The 17,750-nt window shown below is 46.3% G+C and overlaps 9 non-coding genes across 9 annotated transcripts; all 9 read left to right on the top strand.

Moving 5' to 3' along the window:
- The first annotated feature begins 474 nt into the window (after window positions 1–474).
- On the top strand, window positions 475–546 carry TRNAE-CUC (transfer RNA glutamic acid (anticodon CUC)). The gene has a single exon. It is a non-coding gene; the product is annotated as a tRNA-Glu (tRNA).
- A 2,689-nt stretch (window positions 547–3,235) lies between these two features.
- Window positions 3,236–3,307, top strand: TRNAE-CUC (transfer RNA glutamic acid (anticodon CUC)). The gene has a single exon. It is a non-coding gene; the product is annotated as a tRNA-Glu (tRNA).
- A 576-nt stretch (window positions 3,308–3,883) lies between these two features.
- On the top strand, window positions 3,884–3,955 carry TRNAE-CUC (transfer RNA glutamic acid (anticodon CUC)). Its single transcript has one exon. It is a non-coding gene; the product is annotated as a tRNA-Glu (tRNA).
- Window positions 3,956–6,074: 2,119 nt separating this feature from the next.
- Window positions 6,075–6,146, top strand: TRNAE-CUC (transfer RNA glutamic acid (anticodon CUC)). Its single transcript has one exon. It is a non-coding gene; the product is annotated as a tRNA-Glu (tRNA).
- A 1,272-nt stretch (window positions 6,147–7,418) lies between these two features.
- TRNAD-GUC (transfer RNA aspartic acid (anticodon GUC)) lies at window positions 7,419–7,490 on the top strand. Its single transcript has one exon. It is a non-coding gene; the product is annotated as a tRNA-Asp (tRNA).
- Window positions 7,491–8,191: 701 nt separating this feature from the next.
- TRNAE-CUC (transfer RNA glutamic acid (anticodon CUC)) lies at window positions 8,192–8,263 on the top strand. The gene has a single exon. It is a non-coding gene; the product is annotated as a tRNA-Glu (tRNA).
- A 2,045-nt stretch (window positions 8,264–10,308) lies between these two features.
- Window positions 10,309–10,380, top strand: TRNAE-CUC (transfer RNA glutamic acid (anticodon CUC)). The gene has a single exon. It is a non-coding gene; the product is annotated as a tRNA-Glu (tRNA).
- Window positions 10,381–14,322: 3,942 nt separating this feature from the next.
- TRNAE-CUC (transfer RNA glutamic acid (anticodon CUC)) lies at window positions 14,323–14,394 on the top strand. The gene has a single exon. It is a non-coding gene; the product is annotated as a tRNA-Glu (tRNA).
- Window positions 14,395–17,508: 3,114 nt separating this feature from the next.
- On the top strand, window positions 17,509–17,580 carry TRNAE-CUC (transfer RNA glutamic acid (anticodon CUC)). The gene has a single exon. It is a non-coding gene; the product is annotated as a tRNA-Glu (tRNA).
- The last annotated feature ends 170 nt before the right edge of the window (window positions 17,581–17,750 follow it).

Below are 17,750 nucleotides of genomic sequence, written 5' to 3'. Positions count from 1 at the left end.
CGTTTGGTAGGCTTTTACAGGTTTCCCTGCAGGGCCCATAATCTGTGGGTAGGAGGCTGGCAAGCAGGCTCCTCCAGGAATTGTGGCAAACTCACTTGGAGAGGGAGGAGAGCTATGATACGCCCAGGAAATGGAGATAACGAGATGGTTAAATAATGGTTGATTGAAGCTGTCAGGAGTAGCTCGCACTTTAATTTGAAATCGGTTTCCTTTTTGCCTTTAAAATAAGCGATCTTGCTGCAGTCTAATTAGGGCGCATTGAGGAAATCTGTGTAAGAATGGACCTTGCTGACATTTTCAGTGCCTTAACCCCTTAAGGACACATGACATGTGTGACATGTCATGATGCCCATTTATTCCAGTTTGGTCCTTAAGGGGTTAAAAGGCAAACGTTTGAATTGCACTGTCGCGTGGAAACCTTGAGCTTCTGGATACCACAAACTCGTTTTCTCACAGTTTCTAGCAGCTCACAGTTCCCTGGTAGTCTAGTGGTTAGGATTCGGCGCTCTCACCGCCGCGGCCCGGGTTCGATTCCCGGTCAGGGAAAGTTAATCTTTTCCCGCAACAAGCAAAATGTTCCCTAAAAATACATAAAACCCCACAAATGTTACATCCCCTAATAGCCCTGATCTGGGTGACCAACATATCCAAAGATCACACATATCAGTTCAGGGGTTCAGGAATTTCCTGGAAGTCATAATTTTGACCAAGCGTGCACATGGTCCTATGCCCAAAACAGTTCCATGAAATCAGTGCTAACAGTCGGTCACGTTTGGTAGTCTTTTACAGGTTTCCCAGCAGGGCCCATAATCTGTGGGTAGGAGGATGGCAAGCAGGCTCCTCCAGGAGCTCGTGGAAAACTCACTTGGAGAGGGAGGAGAGTTATGATAGGCCCAGGTGTAGCTCGCACTTTAATTTGAAATCGGTTTCCTTTTTGCCTTTAAAATAAGCGATCTTGCTGCAGTATAATTAGGGCGCATTGAGGAAATCTGTGTAAGAATGGACCTTGCTGACATTTTCAGTGCCTTAAAAGGCAAACGTTTGAATTGCACTGTCGTGTGGAAACCTTGAGCTTCTGGATACCACAAACTCGTTTTCTCACAGTTTCTAGCAGCTCACAGTTACCTGGTAGTCTAGTGGTTAGGATTTGGCGCTCTCACCGCCGCGGCCCGGGTTCGATTCCCGGTCAGGGAAAGTTAATCTTTTCCCGCAACAAGCAAAATGTGCCCTAAAAATACATAAAACCCCACAAATGTTACATCCCCTAATAGCCCTGATCTGGGTGACCAACATATCCAAAGATCACACATATCAGTTCAGGGGTTCAGGAATTTCCTGGAAGTCATAATTTTGACAAAGCGTGCACATGGTCCTATGCCCAAAACAGTTCCATGAAATCAGTGCTAACAGTCGGTCACGTTTGGTAGGCTTTTACAGGTTTCCCTGCAGGGCCCATAATCTGTGGGTAGGAGGCTGGCAAGCAGGCTCCTCCAGGAGCTCGTGGCAAACTCACTTGGAGAGGGAGGAGAGCTATGATACGCCCAGGAAATGGAGATAACGAGATGGTTAAATAATGGTTGATTGAAGCTGTCAGGTGTAGCTCGCACTTTAATTTGAAATCGGTTTCCTTTTTGCCTTTAAAATAAGCGATCTTGCTGCAGTCTAATTAGGGCGCATTGAGGAAATCTGTGTAAGAATGGACCTTGCTGACATTTTCAGTGCCTTAAAAGGCAAACGTTTGAATTGCACTTTCGCGTGGAAACCTTGAGCTTCTGGATACCACAAACTCGTTTTCTCACAGTTTCTAGCAGCTCGCAGTTCCCTGTCGTCTAGTGGTTAGGATTAGGCGCTCTCACCGCCGCGGCCCGGGTTCGATTCCCGGTCAGGGAAAGTTAATCTTTTCCCGCAACAAGCAAAATGTTCCCTAAAAATACATAAAACCCCACAAATGTTACATCCCCTAATAGCCCTGATCTGGGTGACCAACATATCCAAAGATCACACATATCAGTTCAGGGGTTCAGGAATTTCCTGGAAGTCATAATTTTGACCAAGCGTGCACATGGTCCTATGCCCAAAACAAATCCATGAAATCAGTGCTAACAGTCGGTTAAGTTTGGTAGGCTTTTACAGGTTTCCCTGCAGGGCCCATAATCTGTGGGTAGGAGGCTGGCAAGCAGGCTCCTCCAGGAGCTCGTGGCAAACTCACTTGGAGAGGGAGTAGAGTTATGATAGGCCCAGGTGTAGCTCGCACTTTAATTTGAAATCGGTTTCCTTTTTGCCTTTAAAATAAGCGATCTTGCTGCAGTCTAATTAGGGCGCATTGAGGAAATCTGTGTAAGAATGGACCTTGCTGACATTTTCAGTGCCTTAAAAGGCAAACGTTTGAATTGCACTGTCGCGTGGAAACCTTGAGCTTCTGGATACCACAAACTCGTTTTCTCACAGTTTCTAGCAGCTCACAGTTCCCTGGTGGTCTAGTGGTTAGGATTCGGCGCTCTCACCGCCGCGGCCCGGGTTCGATTCCTGGTCAGGGAAAATTAATCTTTTCCCGCAACAAGCAAAATGTGCCCTAAAAATACATAAAACCCCACAAATGTTACATCCCCTAATAGCCCTGATCTGGGTGATCAACATATCCAAAGATCACACATATCAGTTCAGGGGTTCAGGAATTTCCTGGAAGTCATAATTTTGACCAAGCGTGCACATGGTCCTATGCCCAAAACAGTTCCATGAAATCAGTGCTAACAGTCGGTCACGTTTGGTAGGCTTTTACAGGTTTCCCTGCAGGGCCCATAATCTGTGGGTAGGAGGCTGGCAAGCAGGCTCCTCCAGGAATTGTGGCAAACTCACTTGGAGAGGGAGGAGAGCTATGATACGCCCAGGAAATGGAGATAACGAGATGGTTAAATAATGGTTGATTGAAGCTGTCAGGAGTAGCTCGCACTTTAATTTGAAATCGGTTTCCTTTTTGCCTTTAAAATAAGCGATCTTGCTGCAGTCTAATTAGGGCGCATTGAGGAAATCTGTGTAAGAATGGACCTTGCTGACATTTTCAGTGCCTTAACCCCTTAAGGACACATGACATGTGTGACATGTCATGATGCCCATTTATTCCAGTTTGGTCCTTAAGGGGTTAAAAGGCAAACGTTTGAATTGCACTGTCGCGTGGAAACCTTGAGCTTCTGGATACCACAAACTCGTTTTCTCACAGTTTCTAGCAGCTCACAGTTCCCTGGTAGTCTAGTGGTTAGGATTCGGCGCTCTCACCGCCGCGGCCCGGGTTCGATTCCCGGTCAGGGAAAGTTAATCTTTTCCCGCAACAAGCAAAATGTTCCCTAAAAATACATAAAACCCCACAAATGTTACATCCCCTAATAGCCCTGATCTGGGTGACCAACATATCCAAAGATCACACATATCAGTTCAGGGGTTCAGGAATTTCCTGGAAGTCATAATTTTGACCAAGCGTGCACATGGTCCTATGCCCAAAACAGTTCCATGAAATCAGTGCTAACAGTCGGTCACGTTTGGTAGTCTTTTACAGGTTTCCCAGCAGGGCCCATAATCTGTGGGTAGGAGGATGGCAAGCAGGCTCCTCCAGGAGCTCGTGGAAAACTCACTTGGAGAGGGAGGAGAGTTATGATAGGCCCAGGTGTAGCTCGCACTTTAATTTGAAATCGGTTTCCTTTTTGCCTTTAAAATAAGCGATCTTGCTGCAGTATAATTAGGGCGCATTGAGGAAATCTGTGTAAGAATGGACCTTGCTGACATTTTCAGTGCCTTAAAAGGCAAACGTTTGAATTGCACTGTCGTGTGGAAACCTTGAGCTTCTGGATACCACAAACTCGTTTTCTCACAGTTTCTAGCAGCTCACAGTTCCCTGGTAGTCTAGTGGTTAGGATTCGGCGCTCTCACCGCCGCGGCCCGGGTTCGATTCCCGGTCAGGGAAAGTTAATCTTTTCCCGCAACAAGCAAAATGTTCCCTAAAAATACATAAAACCCCACAAATGTTACATCCCCTAATAGCCCTGATCTGGGTGACCAACATATCCAAAGATCACACATATCAGTTCAGGGGTTCAGGAATTTCCTGGAAGTCATAATTTTGACAAAGCGTGCACATGGTCCTATGCCCAAAACAGTTCCATGAAATCAGTGCTAACAGTCGGTCACGTTTGGTAGGCTTTTACAGGTTTCCCTGCAGGGCCCATAATCTGTGGGTAGGAGGCTGGCAAGCAGGCTCCTCCAGGAGCTCGTGGCAAACTCACTTGGAGAGGGAGGAGAGCTATGATACGCCCAGGAAATGGAGATAACGAGATGGTTAAATAATGGTTGATTGAAGCTGTCAGGTGTAGCTCGCACTTTAATTTGAAATCGGTTTCCTTTTTGCCTTTAAAATAAGCGATCTTGCTGCAGTCTAATTAGGGCGCATTGAGGAAATCTGTGTAAGAATGGACCTTGCTGACATTTTCAGTGCCTTAACCCCTTAAGGACACATGACATGTGTGACATGTCATGATGCCCATTTATTCCAGAAGTTTGGTCCTTAAGGGGTTAAAAGGCAAACGTTTGAATTGCACTGTCGCGTGGAAACCTTGAGCTTCTGGATACCACAAACTTGTTTTCTCACAGTTTCTAGCAGCTCACAGTAGATTGGTAGTCTAGTGGTTAGGATTCGGCGCTCTCACCGCCGCGGCCCGGGTTCGATTCCCGGTCAGGGAAAGTTAATCTTTTCCCGCAACAAGCAAAATGTGCCCTAAAAATACATGAAACCCCACAAATGTTACATCCCCTAATAGCCCTGATCTGGGTGACCAACATATCCAAAGATCACACATATCAGTTCAGGGGTTCAGGAATTTCCTGGAAGTCATAATTTTGACCAAGCGTGCACATGGTCCTATGCCCAAAACAGTTCCATGAAATCAGTGCTAACAGTCGGTCACATTTGGTAGTCTTTTACAGGTTTCCCAGCAGGGCCCATAATCTGTGTGTAGGAGGATGGCAAGCAGGCTCCTCCAGGAGCTCGTGGAAAACTCACTTGGAGAGGGAGGAGAGTTATGATAGGCCCAGGTGTAGCTCGCACTTTAATTTGAAATCGGTTTCCTTTTTGCCTTTAAAATAAGCGATCTTGCTGCAGTCTAATTAGGGCGCATTGAGGAAATCTGTGAAAGAATGGACCTTGCTGACATTTTCAGTGCCTTAAAAGGCAAACGTTTGAATTGCACTGTCGCGTGGAAACCTTGAGCTTCTGGATACCACAAACTCGTTTTCTCACAGTTTCTAGCAGCTCACAGTTCCCTGGTGGTCTAGTGGTTAGGATTCGGCGCTCTCACCGCCGCGGCCCGGGTTCGATTCCTGGTCAGGGAAAATTAATCTTTTCCTGCAACAAGCAAAATGTGCCCTAAAAATACATAAAACCCCACAAATGTTACATCCCCTAATAGCCCTGATCTGGGTGATCAACATATCCAAAGATCACACATATCAGTTCAGGGGTTCAGGAATTTCCTGGAAGTCATAATTTTGACCAAGCGTGCACATGGTCCTATGCCCAAAACAGTTCCATGAAATCAGTGCTAACAGTCGGTCACGTTTGGTAGGCTTTTACAGGTTTCCCTGCAGGGCCCATAATCTGTGGGTAGGAGGCTGGCAAGCAGGCTCCTCCAGGAGCTTGTGGCAAACTCACTTGGAGAGGGAGGAGAGCTATGATACGCCCAGGAAATGGAGATAACGAGATGGTTAAATAATGGTTGATTGAAGCTGTCAGGAGTAGCTCGCACTTTAATTTGAAATCGGTTTCCTTTTTGCCTTTAAAATAAGCGATCTTGCTGCAGTCTAATTAGGGCGCATTGAGGAAATCTGTGTAAGAATGGACCTTGCTGACATTTTCAGTGCCTTAACCCCTTAAGGACACATGACATGTGTGACATGTCATGATGCCCATTTATTCCAGTTTGGTCCTTAAGGGGTTAAAAGGCAAACGTTTGAATTGCACTGTCGCGTGGAAACCTTGAGCTTCTGGATACCACAAACTCGTTTTCTCACAGTTTCTAGCAGCTCACAGTTCCCTGGTAGTCTAGTGGTTAGGATTCGGCGCTCTCACCGCCGCGGCCCGGGTTCGATTCCCGGTCAGGGAAAGTTAATCTTTTCCCGCAACAAGCAAAATGTTCCCTAAAAATACATAAAACCCCACAAATGTTACATCCCCTAATAGCCCTGATCTGGGTGACCAACATATCCAAAGATCACACATATCAGTTCAGGGGTTCAGGAATTTCCTGGAAGTCATAATTTTGACCAAGCGTGCACATGGTCCTATGCCCAAAACAGTTCCATGAAATCAGTGCTAACAGTCGGTCACGTTTGGTAGGCTTTTACAGGTTTCCCTGCAGGGCCCATAATCTGTGGGTAGGAGGCTGGCAAGCAGGCTCCTCCAGGAGCTCGTGGCAAACTCACTTGGAGAGGGAGGAGAGCTATGATACGCCCAGGAAATGGAGATAACGAGATGGTTAAATAATGGTTGATTGAAGCTGTCAGGTGTAGCTCGCACTTTAATTTGAAATCGGTTTCCTTTTTGCCTTTAAAATAAGCGATCTTGCTGCAGTCTAATTAGGGCGCATTGAGGAAATCTGTGTAAGAATGGACCTTGCTGACATTTTCAGTGCCTTAAAAGGCAAACGTTTGAATTGCACTTTCGCGTGGAAACCTTGAGCTTCTGGATACCACAAACTCGTTTTCTCACAGTTTCTAGCAGCTCACAGTTCCCTGTCGTCTAGTGGTTAGGATTAGGCGCTCTCACCGCCGCGGCCCGGGTTCGATTCCCGGTCAGGGAAAGTTAATCTTTTCCCGCAACAAGCAAAATGTTCCCTAAAAATACATAAAACCCCACAAATGTTACATCCCCTAATAGCCCTGATCTGGGTGACCAACATATCCAAAGATCACACATATCAGTTCAGGGGTTCAGGAATTTCCTGGAAGTCATAATTTTGACCAAGCGTGCACATGGTCCTATGCCCAAAACAGTTCCATGAAATCAGTGCTAACAGTCGGTTAAGTTTGGTAGGCTTTTACAGGTTTCCCTGCAGGGCCCATAATCTGTGGGTAGGAGGCTGGCAAGCAGGCTCTTCCAGGAGCTCGTGGCAAACTCACTTGGAGAGGGAGGAGAGTTATGATAGGCCCAGGTGTAGCTCGCACTTTAATTTTAAATCAGTTTCCTTTTTGCCTTTAAAATAAGCGATCTTGCTGCAGTCTAATTAGGGCGCATTGATGAAATCTGTGTAAGAATGGACCTTGCTGACATTTTCAGTGCCTTAAAAGGCAAACGCTTGAATTGCACTGTCGCGTGGAAACCTTGAGCTTCTGGATACCACAAACTCGTTTTCTCACAGTTTCTAGCAGCTCACAGTTCCCTGGTGGTCTAGTGGTTAGGATTCGGCGCTGTCACTGCCGCAGCCCGGGTTCGATTCCCGGTCAGGGAAAGTTAATCTTTTCCCGCAACAAGCAAAATGTGCCCTAAAAATACATGAAACCCCACAAATGTTACATCCCCTAATAGCCCTGATCTGGGTGACCAACATATCCAAAGATCACACATATCAGCTCAGGGGTTCAGGAATTTCCTGGAAGTCATAATTTTGACCAAGCGTGCACATGGTCCTATGCCCAAAACAGTTCCATGAAATCAGTGCTAACAGTCGGTCAAGTTTGGTAGGCTTTTACAGGTTTCCCTGCAGGGCCCATAATCTGTGGGTAGGAGGCTGGCAAGCAGGCTCCTCCAGGAGCTCGTGGCAAACTCACTTGGAGAGGGAGGAGAGCTATGATACGCCCAGGAAATGGAGATAACGAGATGGTTAAATAATGGTTGATTGAAGCTGTCAGGTGTAGCTCGCACTTTAATTTGAAATCGGTTTCCTTTTTGCCTTTAAAATAAGCGATCTTGCTGCAGTCTAATTAGGGCGCATTGAGGAAATCTGTGTAAGAATGGACCTTGCTGACATTTTCAGTGCCTTAACCCCTTAAGGACACATGACATGTGTGACATGTCATGATGCCCATTTATTCCAGAAGTTTGGTCCTTAAGGGGTTAAAAGGCAAACGTTTGAATTGCACTGTCGCGTGGAAACCTTGAGCTTCTGGATACCACAAACTCGTTTTCTCACAGTTTCTAGCAGCTCACAGTTCCCTGGTGGTCTAGTGGTTAGGATTCGGCGCTCTCACCGCCGCGGCCCGGGTTCGATTCCCGGTCAGGGAAAGTTAATCTTTTCCCGCAACAAGCAAAATGTTCCCTAAAAATACATAAAACCCCACAAATGTTACATCCCCTAATAGCCCTGATCTGGGTGACCAACATATCCAAAGATCACACATATCAGTTCAGGGGTTCAGGAATTTCCTGGAAGTCATAATTTTGACCAAGCGTGCACATGGTCCTATGCCCAAAACAGTTCCATGAAATCAGTGCTAACAGTCGGTTAAGTTTGGTAGGCTTTTACAGGTTTCCCTGCAGGGCCCATAATCTGTGGGTAGGAGGCTGGCAAGCAGGCTCCTCCAGGAGCTCGTGGCAAACTCACTTGGAGAGGGAGGAGAGTTATGATAGGCCCAGGTGTAGCTCGCACTTTAATTTGAAATCGGTTTCCTTTTTGCCTTTAAAATAAGCGATCTTGCTGCAGTCTAATTAGGGCGCATTGAGGAAATCTGTGTAAGAATGGACCTTGCTGACATTTTCAGTGCCTTAAAAGGCAAACGTTTGAATTGCACTTTCGCGTGGAAACCTTGAGCTTCTGGATACCACAAACTCGTTTTCTCACAGTTTCTAGCAGCTCACAGTTCCCTGTCGTCTAGTGGTTAGGATTCGGCGCTCTCAACGCCGCGGCCCGGGTTCAATTCCCAGTCAGGGAAAGTTAATCTTTTCCAGCAACAAGCAAATTGTGCCCTAAAAATACATAAAACCCCACAAATGTTACATCCCCTAATAGCCCTGATCTGGGTGACCAACATATCCAAAGATCACACATATCAGTTCAGGGGTTCAGGAATTTCCTGGAAGTCATAATTTTGACCAAGCATGCACATGATCCTATGCCCAAAACATTTCCATGAAATCAGTGCTAACAGTCAGTCACGTTTGGTAGGCTTTTACAGGTTTCCCTGCAGGGCCCATAATCTGTGGGTAGGAGGCTGGCAAGCAGGCTCCTGCAGGAGCTCGTGGCAAACTCACTTGGAGAGGGAGGAGAGCTATGATACGCCCAGGAAATGGAGATAACGAGATGGTTAAATAATGGTTGATTGAAGCTGTCAGGTGTAGCTCGCACTTTAATTTGAAATCGGTTTCCTTTTTGCCTTTAAAATAAGCGATCTTGCTGCAGTCCAATTAGGGCGCATTGAGGAAATCTGTGTAAGAATGGACCTTGCTGACATTTTCAGTGCCTTAAAAGGCAAACGTTTGAATTGCACTGTCACGTGGAATCCTTGAGCTTCTGGATACCACAAACTCGTTTTCTGACAGCTTCTAGCAGATCTCAGTTCCCTGGTGCTCTAGTGGTTAGGATTCGGCGCTCTCACCGCCGCGGCCCGGGTTCGATTCCCGGTCAGGGAAAATTAACCTTTTTCCGCAACAAGCAAAATGTGCCCTAAAAATACATAAAACCCCACAAATGTTAAATCCCCTAATAGCCCTGATCTGGGTGACCAACATATCCAAAGATCACACATATCAGTTCAGGGGTTCAGGAATTTCCTGGAAGTCATAATTTTGACCAAGCGTGCACATGGTCCTATGCCCAAAACAGTTCCATGAAATCAGTGCTAACAGTCGGTCACGTTTGGTAGGCTTTTACAGGTTTCCCTGCAGGGCCCATAATCTGTGGGTAGGAGGCTGGCAAGTAGGCTCCTCCAGGAGCTCGTGGCAAACTCACTTGGAGAGGGAGGAGAGCTATGATACGCCCAGGAAATGGAGATAACGAGATGGTTAAATAATGGTTGATTGAAGCTGTCAGGTGTAGCTCGCACTTTAATTTGAAATCGGTTTCCTTTTTGCCTTTAAAATAAGTGATCTTGCTGCAGTCTAATTAGGGCACATTGAGGAAATCTGTGTAAGAATGGACCTTGCTGACATTTTAAGTGCCTTAACCCCTTAAGGACACATGACATGTGTGACATGTCATGATGCCCATTTATTCCAGAAGTTTGGTCCTTAAGGGGTTAAAAGGCAAACGTTTGAATTGCACTGTCGCGTGGAAACCTTGAGCTTCTGGATACCACAAACTCGTTTTCTCACAGTTTCTAGCAGCTCACAGTTCCCTGGTGGTCTAGTGGTTAGGATTCGGCGCTCTCACCGCCGCGGCCCGGGTTCGATTCCCGGTCAGGGAAAGTTAATCTTTTCCCGCAACAAGCAAAATGTGCCCTAAAAATACATGAAACCCCACAAATGTTACATCCCCTAATAGCCCTGATCTGGGTGACCAACATATCCAAAGATCACACATATCAGTTCAGGGGTTCAGGAATTTCCTGGAAGTCATAATTTTGACCAAGCGTGCACATGGTCCTATGCCCAAAACAGTTCCATGAAATCAGTGCTAACAGTCGGTCACGTTTGGTAGGCTTTTACAGGTTTCCCTGCAGGGCCCATAATCTGTGGGTAGGAGGCTGGCAAGCAGGCTCCTCCAGGAGCTCGTGGCAAACTCACTTGGAGAGGGAGGAGAGCTATGATACGCCCAGGAAATGGAGATAACGAGATGGTTAAATAATGGTTGATTGAAGCTGTCAGGTGTAGCTCGCACTTTAATTTGAAATCGGTTTCCTTTTTGCCTTTAAAATAAGCGATCTTGCTGCAGTCTAATTAGGGCGCATTGAGGAAATCTGTGTAAGAATGGACCTTGCTGACATTTTCAGTGCCTTAAAAGGCAAACGTTTGAATTGCACTTTCGCGTGGAAACCTTGAGCTTCTGGATACCACAAACTCGTTTTCTCACAGTTTCTAGCAGCTCACAGTTCCCTGTCGTCTAGTGGTTAGGATTAGGCGCTCTCACCGCCGCGGCCCGGGTTCGATTCCCGGTCAGGGAAAGTTAATCTTTTCCCGCAACAAGCAAAATGTGCCCTAAAAATACATAAAACCCCACAAATGTTACATCCCCTAATAGCCCTGATCTGGGTGACCAACATATCCAAAGATCACACATATCAGTTCAGGGGTTCAGGAATTTCCTGGAAGTCATAATTTTGACCAAGCGTGCACATGGTCCTATGCCCAAAACAGTTCCATGAAATCAGTGCTAACAGTCGGTCAAGTTTGGTAGGCTTTTACAGGTTTCCCTGCAGGGCCCATAATCTGTGGGTAGGAGGCTGGCAAGCAGGCTCCTCCAGGAGCTCGTGGCAAACTCACTTGGAGAGGGAGGAGAGCTATGATACGCCCAGGAAATGGAGATAACGAGATGGTTAAATAATGGTTGATTGAAGCTGTCAGGTGTAGCTCGCACTTTAATTTGAAATCGGTTTCCTTTTTGCCTTTAAAATGTGTGACATGTCATGATGCCCATTTATTCCAGAAGTTTGGTCCTTAAGGGGTTAAAAGGCAAACGTTTGAATTGCACTGTCGCGTGGAAACCTTGAGCTTCTGGATACCACAAACTCGTTTTCTCACAGTTTATAGCAGCTCACAGTTCCCTGGTGGTCTAGTGGTTAGGATTCGGCGCTCTCACCGCTGCGGCCCAGGTTCGATTCCCGGTCAGGGAAAGTTAATCTTTTCCCGCAACAAGCAACATGTGGCTGGCAAGCTACGAGCACATGCTCCAGGAGCTCGTAGCAAACTCACTTGGAGAGGGAGGAGAGCTATGATACGCCCAGGAAATGGAGATAACGAGATGGTTAAATAATGGTTGATTGAAGCTGTCAGGTGTAGCTCGCACTTTAATTTGAAATCGGTTTCCTTTTTGCCTTTAAAATAAGCGATCTTGCTGCAGTCTAATTAGGGCGCATTGAGGAAATATGTGTAAGAATGGACCTTGCTGACATTTTCAGTGCCTTAAAAGGCAAACGTTTGAATGGCACTGTCGCGTGGAAACCTTGAGCTTCTGGATACCACAAACTCGTTTTCTCACAGTTTCTAGCAGCTCACAGTTCCCTGGTGGTCTAGTGATTAGGATTCGGTGCTCTCACCGCCGCGGCCCGGGTTCGATTCCCGGTCAGGGAAAATTAATCTTTTCCCGCAACAAGCAAAATGTGCCCTAAAAATACATAAAACCCCACAAATGTTACATCCCCTAATAGCCCTGATCTGGGTGACCAACATATCCAAAGATCACACATATCAGTTCAGGGGTTCAGGAATTTCCTGGAAGTCATAATTTTGACCAAGCGTGCACATGGTCCTATGCCCAAAACAGTTCCATGAAATCAGTGCTAACAGTCGGTTAAGTTTGGTAGGCTTTTACAGGTTTCCCTGCAGGGCCCATAATCTGTGGGTAGGAGGCTGGCAAGCAGGCTCCTCCAGGAGCTCGTGGCAAACTCACTTGGAGAGGGAGGAGAGCTATGATACCCCCAGGAAATGGAGATAACGAGATGGTTAAATAATGGTTGATTGAAGCTGTCAGGTGTAGCTCGCACTTTAATTTGAAATCGGTTTCCTTTTTGCCTTTAAAATAAGCGATCTTGCTGCAGTCTAATTAGGGCGCATTGAGGAAATCTGTGTAAGAATGGACCTTGCTGACATTTTCAGTGCCTTAACCCCTTAAGGACACATGACATGTGTGACATGTCATGATGCCCATTTATTCCAGAAGTTTGGTCCTTAAGGGGTTAAAAGGCAAACGTTTGAATTGCACTGTCGCGTGGAAACCTTGAGCTTCTGGATACCACAAACTCGTTTTCTCACAGTTTCTAGCAGCTCACAGTTCCCTGGTCGTCTAGTGGTTAGGATTCGGCGCTCTCACCGCCGCGGCCCGGGTTCGATTCCCGGTCAGGGAAAGTTAATCTTTTCCCGCAACAAGCAAAATGTTCCCTAAAAATACATAAAAATCCAACAAATGTTACATCCCCTAATAGCCCTGATCTGGGTGATCAACATATCCAAAAATCACACATATCAGTTCAGGGGTTCAGGAATTTCCTGGAAGTCATAATTTTGACCAAGCGTGCACATGGTCCTATGCCCAAAACAGTTCCATGAAATCAGTGCTAACAGTCGGTCACGTTTGGTAGTCTTTTACAGGTTTCCCAGCAGGGCCCATAATCTGTGTGTAGGAGGATGGCAAGCAGGCTCCTCCAGGAGCTCGTGGAAAACTCACTTGGAGAGGGAGGAGAGTTATGATAGGCCCAGGTGTAGCTCGCACTTTAATTTGAAATCGGTTTCCTTTTTGCCTTTAAAATAAGCGATCTTGCTGCAGTCTAATTAGGGCGCATTGAGGAAATCTGTGAAAGAATGGACCTTGCTGACATTTTCAGTGCCTTAAAAGGCAAACGTTTGAATTGCACTGTCGCGTGGAAACCTTGAGCTTCTGGATACCACAAACTCGTTTTCTCACAGTTTCTAGCAGCTCACAGTTCCCTGGTGGTCTAGTGGTTAGGATTCGGCGCTCTCACCGCCGCGGCCCGGGTTCGATTCCTGGTCAGGGAAAATTAATCTTTTCCCGCAACAAGCAAAATGTGCCCTAAAAATACATAAAACCCCACAAATGTTACATCCCCTAATAGCCCTGATCTGGGTGATCAACATATCCAAAGATCACACATATCAGTTCAGGGGTTCAGGAATTTCCTGGAAGTCATAATTTTGACCAAGCGTGCACATGGTCCTATGCCCAAAACAGTTCCATGAAATCAGTGCTAACAGTCGGTCACGTTTGGTAGGCTTTTACAGGTTTCCCTGCAGGGCCCATAATCTGTGGGTAGGAGGCTGGCAAGCAGGCTCCTCCAGGAGCTTGTGGCAAACTCACTTGGAGAGGGAGGAGAGCTATGATACGCCCAGGAAATGGAGATAACGAGATGGTTAAATAATGGTTGATTGAAGCTGTCAGGAGTAGCTCGCACTTTAATTTGAAATCGGTTTCCTTTTTGCCTTTAAAATAAGCGATCTTGCTGCAGTCTAATTAGGGCGCATTGAGGAAATCTGTGTAAGAATGGACCTTGCTGACATTTTCAGTGCCTTAACCCCTTAAGGACACATGACATGTGTGACATGTCATGATGCCCATTTATTCCAGTTTGGTCCTTAAGGGGTTAAAAGGCAAACGTTTGAATTGCACTGTCGCGTGGAAACCTTGAGCTTCTGGATACCACAAACTCGTTTTCTCACAGTTTCTAGCAGCTCACAGTTCCCTGGTAGTCTAGTGGTTAGGATTCGGCGCTCTCACCGCCGCGGCCCGGGTTCGATTCCCGGTCAGGGAAAGTTAATCTTTTCCCGCAACAAGCAAAATGTTCCCTAAAAATACATAAAACCCCACAAATGTTACATCCCCTAATAGCCCTGATCTGGGTGACCAACATATCCAAAGATCACACATATCAGTTCAGGAATTTCCTGGAAGTCATAATTTTGACCAAGCGTGCACATGGTCCTATGCCCAAAACAGTTCCATGAAATCAGTGTTAACAGTCGGTCACGTTTGGTAGTCTTTTACAGGTTTCCCAGCAGGGCCCATAATCTGTGGGTAGGAGGATGGCAAGCAGGCTCCTCCAGGAGCTCGTGGAAAACTCACTTGGAGAGGGAGGAGAGTTATGATAGGCCCAGGTGTAGCTCGCACTTTAATTTGAAATCGGTTTCCTTTTTGCCTTTAAAATAAGCGATCTTGCTGCAGTCTAATTAGGGCGCATTGAGGAAATCTGTGTAAGAATGGACCTTGCTGACATTTTCAGTGCCTTAAAAGGCAAACGTTTGAATTGCACTTTCGCGTGGAAACCTTGAGCTTCTGGATACCACAAACTCGTTTTCTCACAGTTTCTAGCAGCTCACAGTTCCCTGTCGTCTAGTGGTTAGGATTAGGCGCTCTCACCGCCGCGGCCCGGGTTCGATTCCCGGTCAGGGAAAGTTAATCTTTTCCCGCAACAAGCAAAATGTGCCCTAAAAATACATAAAAGCCCACAAATGTTACATCCCCTAATAGCCCTGATCTGGGTGACCAACATATCCAAAGATCACACATATCAGTTCAGGGGTTCAGGAATTTCCTGGAAGTCATAATTTTGACCAAGCGTGCACATGGTCCTATGCCCAAAACAGTTCCATGAAATCAGTGCTAACAGTCGGTCAAGTTTGGTAGGCTTTTACAGGTTTCCCTGCAGGGCCCATAATCTGTGGGTAGGAGGCTGGCAAGCAGGCTCCTCCAGGAGCTCGTGGCAAACTCACTTGGAGAGGGAGGAGAGCTATGATACGCCCAGGAAATGGAGATAACGAGATGGTTAAATAATGGTTGATTGAAGCTGTCAGGTGTAGCTCGCACTTTAATTTGAAATCGGTTTCCTTTTTGCCTTTAAAATGTGTGACATGTCATGATGCCCATTTATTCCAGAAGTTTGGTCCTTAAGGGGTTAAAAGGCAAACGTTTGAATTGCACTGTCGCGTGGAAACCTTGAGCTTCTGGATACCACAAACTCGTTTTCTCACAGTTTATAGCAGCTCACAGTTCCCTGGTGGTCTAGTGGTTAGGATTCGGCGCTCTCACCGCTGCGGCCCAGGTTCGATTCCCGGTCAGGGAAAGTTAATCTTTTCCCGCAACAAGCAACATGTGGCTGGCAAGCTACGAGCACATGCTCCAGGAGCTCGTAGCAAACTCACTTGGAGAGGGAGGAGAGCTATGATACGCCCAGGAAATGGAGATAACGAGATGGTTAAATAATGGTTGATTGAAGCTGTCAGGTGTAGCTCGCACTTTAATTTGAAATCGGTTTCCTTTTTGCCTTTAAAATAAGCGATCTTGCTGCAGTCTAATTAGGGCGCATTGAGGAAATCTGTGTAAGAATGGACCTTGCTGACATTTTCAGTGCCTTAACCCCTTAAGGACACATGACATGTGTGACATGTCATGATGCCCATTTATTCCAGAAGTTTGGTCCTTAAGGGGTTAAAAGGCAAACGTTTGAATTGCACTGTCGCGTGGAAACCTTGAGCTTCTGGATACCACAAACTCGTTTTCTCACAGTTTCTAGCAGCTCACAGTTCCCTGGTCGTCTAGTGGTTAGGATTCGGCGCTCTCACCGCCGCGGCCTGGGTTCGATTCCCGGTCAGGGAAAGTTAATCTTTTCCCGCAACAAGCAAAATGTTCCCTAAAAATACATAAAACCCCACAAATGTTACATCCCCTAATAGCCCTGATCTGGGTGACCAACATATCCAAAGATCACACATATCAGTTCAGGGGTTCAGGAATTTCCTGGAAGTCATAATTTTGACCAAGCGTGCACATGGTCCTATGCCCAAAACAGGTCCATGAAATCAGTGCTAACAGTCGGTCACGTTTGGTAGGCTTTTACAGGTTTCCCTGCAGGGCCCATAATCTGTGGGTAGGAGGCTGTCAAGCAGGCTCCTCCAGGAGCTTGTGGCAAACTCACTTGGAGAGGGAGGAGAGCTATGATACGCCCAGGAAATGGAGATAACGAGATGGTTAAATAATGGTTGATTGAAGCTGTCAGGTGTAGCTCGCACTTTAATTTGAAATCGGTTTCCTTTTTGCCTTTAAAATAAGCGATCTTGCTGCAGTCTAATTAGGGCGCATTGAGGAAATATGTGTAAGAATGGACCTTGCTGACATTTTCAGTGCCTTAAAAGGCAAACGTTTGAATGGCACTGTCGCGTGGAAACCTTGAGCTTCTGGATACCACAAACTCGTTTTCTCACAGTTTCTAGCAGCTCACAGTTCCCTGGTGGTCTAGTGATTAGGATTCGGTGCTCTCACCGCCGCGGCCCGGGTTCGATTCCCGGTCAGGGAAAATTAATCTTTTCCCGCAACAAGCAAAATGTGCCCTAAAAATACATAAAACCCCACAAATGTTACATCCCCTAATAGCCCTGATCTGGGTGACCAACATATCCAAAGATCACACATATCAGTTCAGGGGTTCAGGAATTTCCTGGAAGTCATAATTTTGACCAAGCGTGCACATGGTCCTATGCCCAAAACAGTTCCATGAAATCAGTGCTAACAGTCGGTTAAGTTTGGTAGGCTTTTACAGGTTTCCCTGCAGGGCCCATAATCTGTGGGTAGGAGGCTGGCAAGCAGGCTCCTCCAGGAGCTCGTGGCAAACTCACTTGGAGAGGGAGGAGAGTTATGATAGGCCCAGGTGTAGCTCGCACTTTAATTTGAAATCGGTTTCCTTTTTGCCTTTAAAATAAGCGATCTTGCTGCAGTCTAATTAGGGCGCATTGAGGAAATCTGTGTAAGAATGGACCTTGCTGACATTTTCAGTGCCTTAAAAGGCAAACGTTTGAATTGCACTGTCGCGTGGAAACCTTGAGCTTCTGGATACCACAAACTCGTTTTCTCACAGTTTCTAGCAGCTCACAGTTCCCTGGTGGTCTAGTGGTTAGGATTCGGCGCTCTCACCGCCGCGGCCCGGGTTCGATTCCCGGTCAGGGAAAGTTAATCTTTTCCCGCAACAAGCAAAATGTTCCCTAAAAATACATAAAACCCCACAAATGTTACATCCCTTAATAGCCCTGATCTGGGTGACCAACATATCCAAAGATCACACATATCAGTTCAGGGGTTCAGGAATTTCCTGGAAGTCATAATTTTGACCAAGCGTGC

This window comes from Pelobates fuscus, chromosome 3 (genome assembly GCF_036172605.1).
Source record: "Pelobates fuscus isolate aPelFus1 chromosome 3, aPelFus1.pri, whole genome shotgun sequence".
NCBI classification, from domain to species: domain Eukaryota; kingdom Metazoa; phylum Chordata; class Amphibia; order Anura; family Pelobatidae; genus Pelobates; species Pelobates fuscus.
The sequence above is the reverse complement of the archived record's forward strand: the minus strand, read 5'-3'. Positions and strand labels throughout refer to the sequence as shown.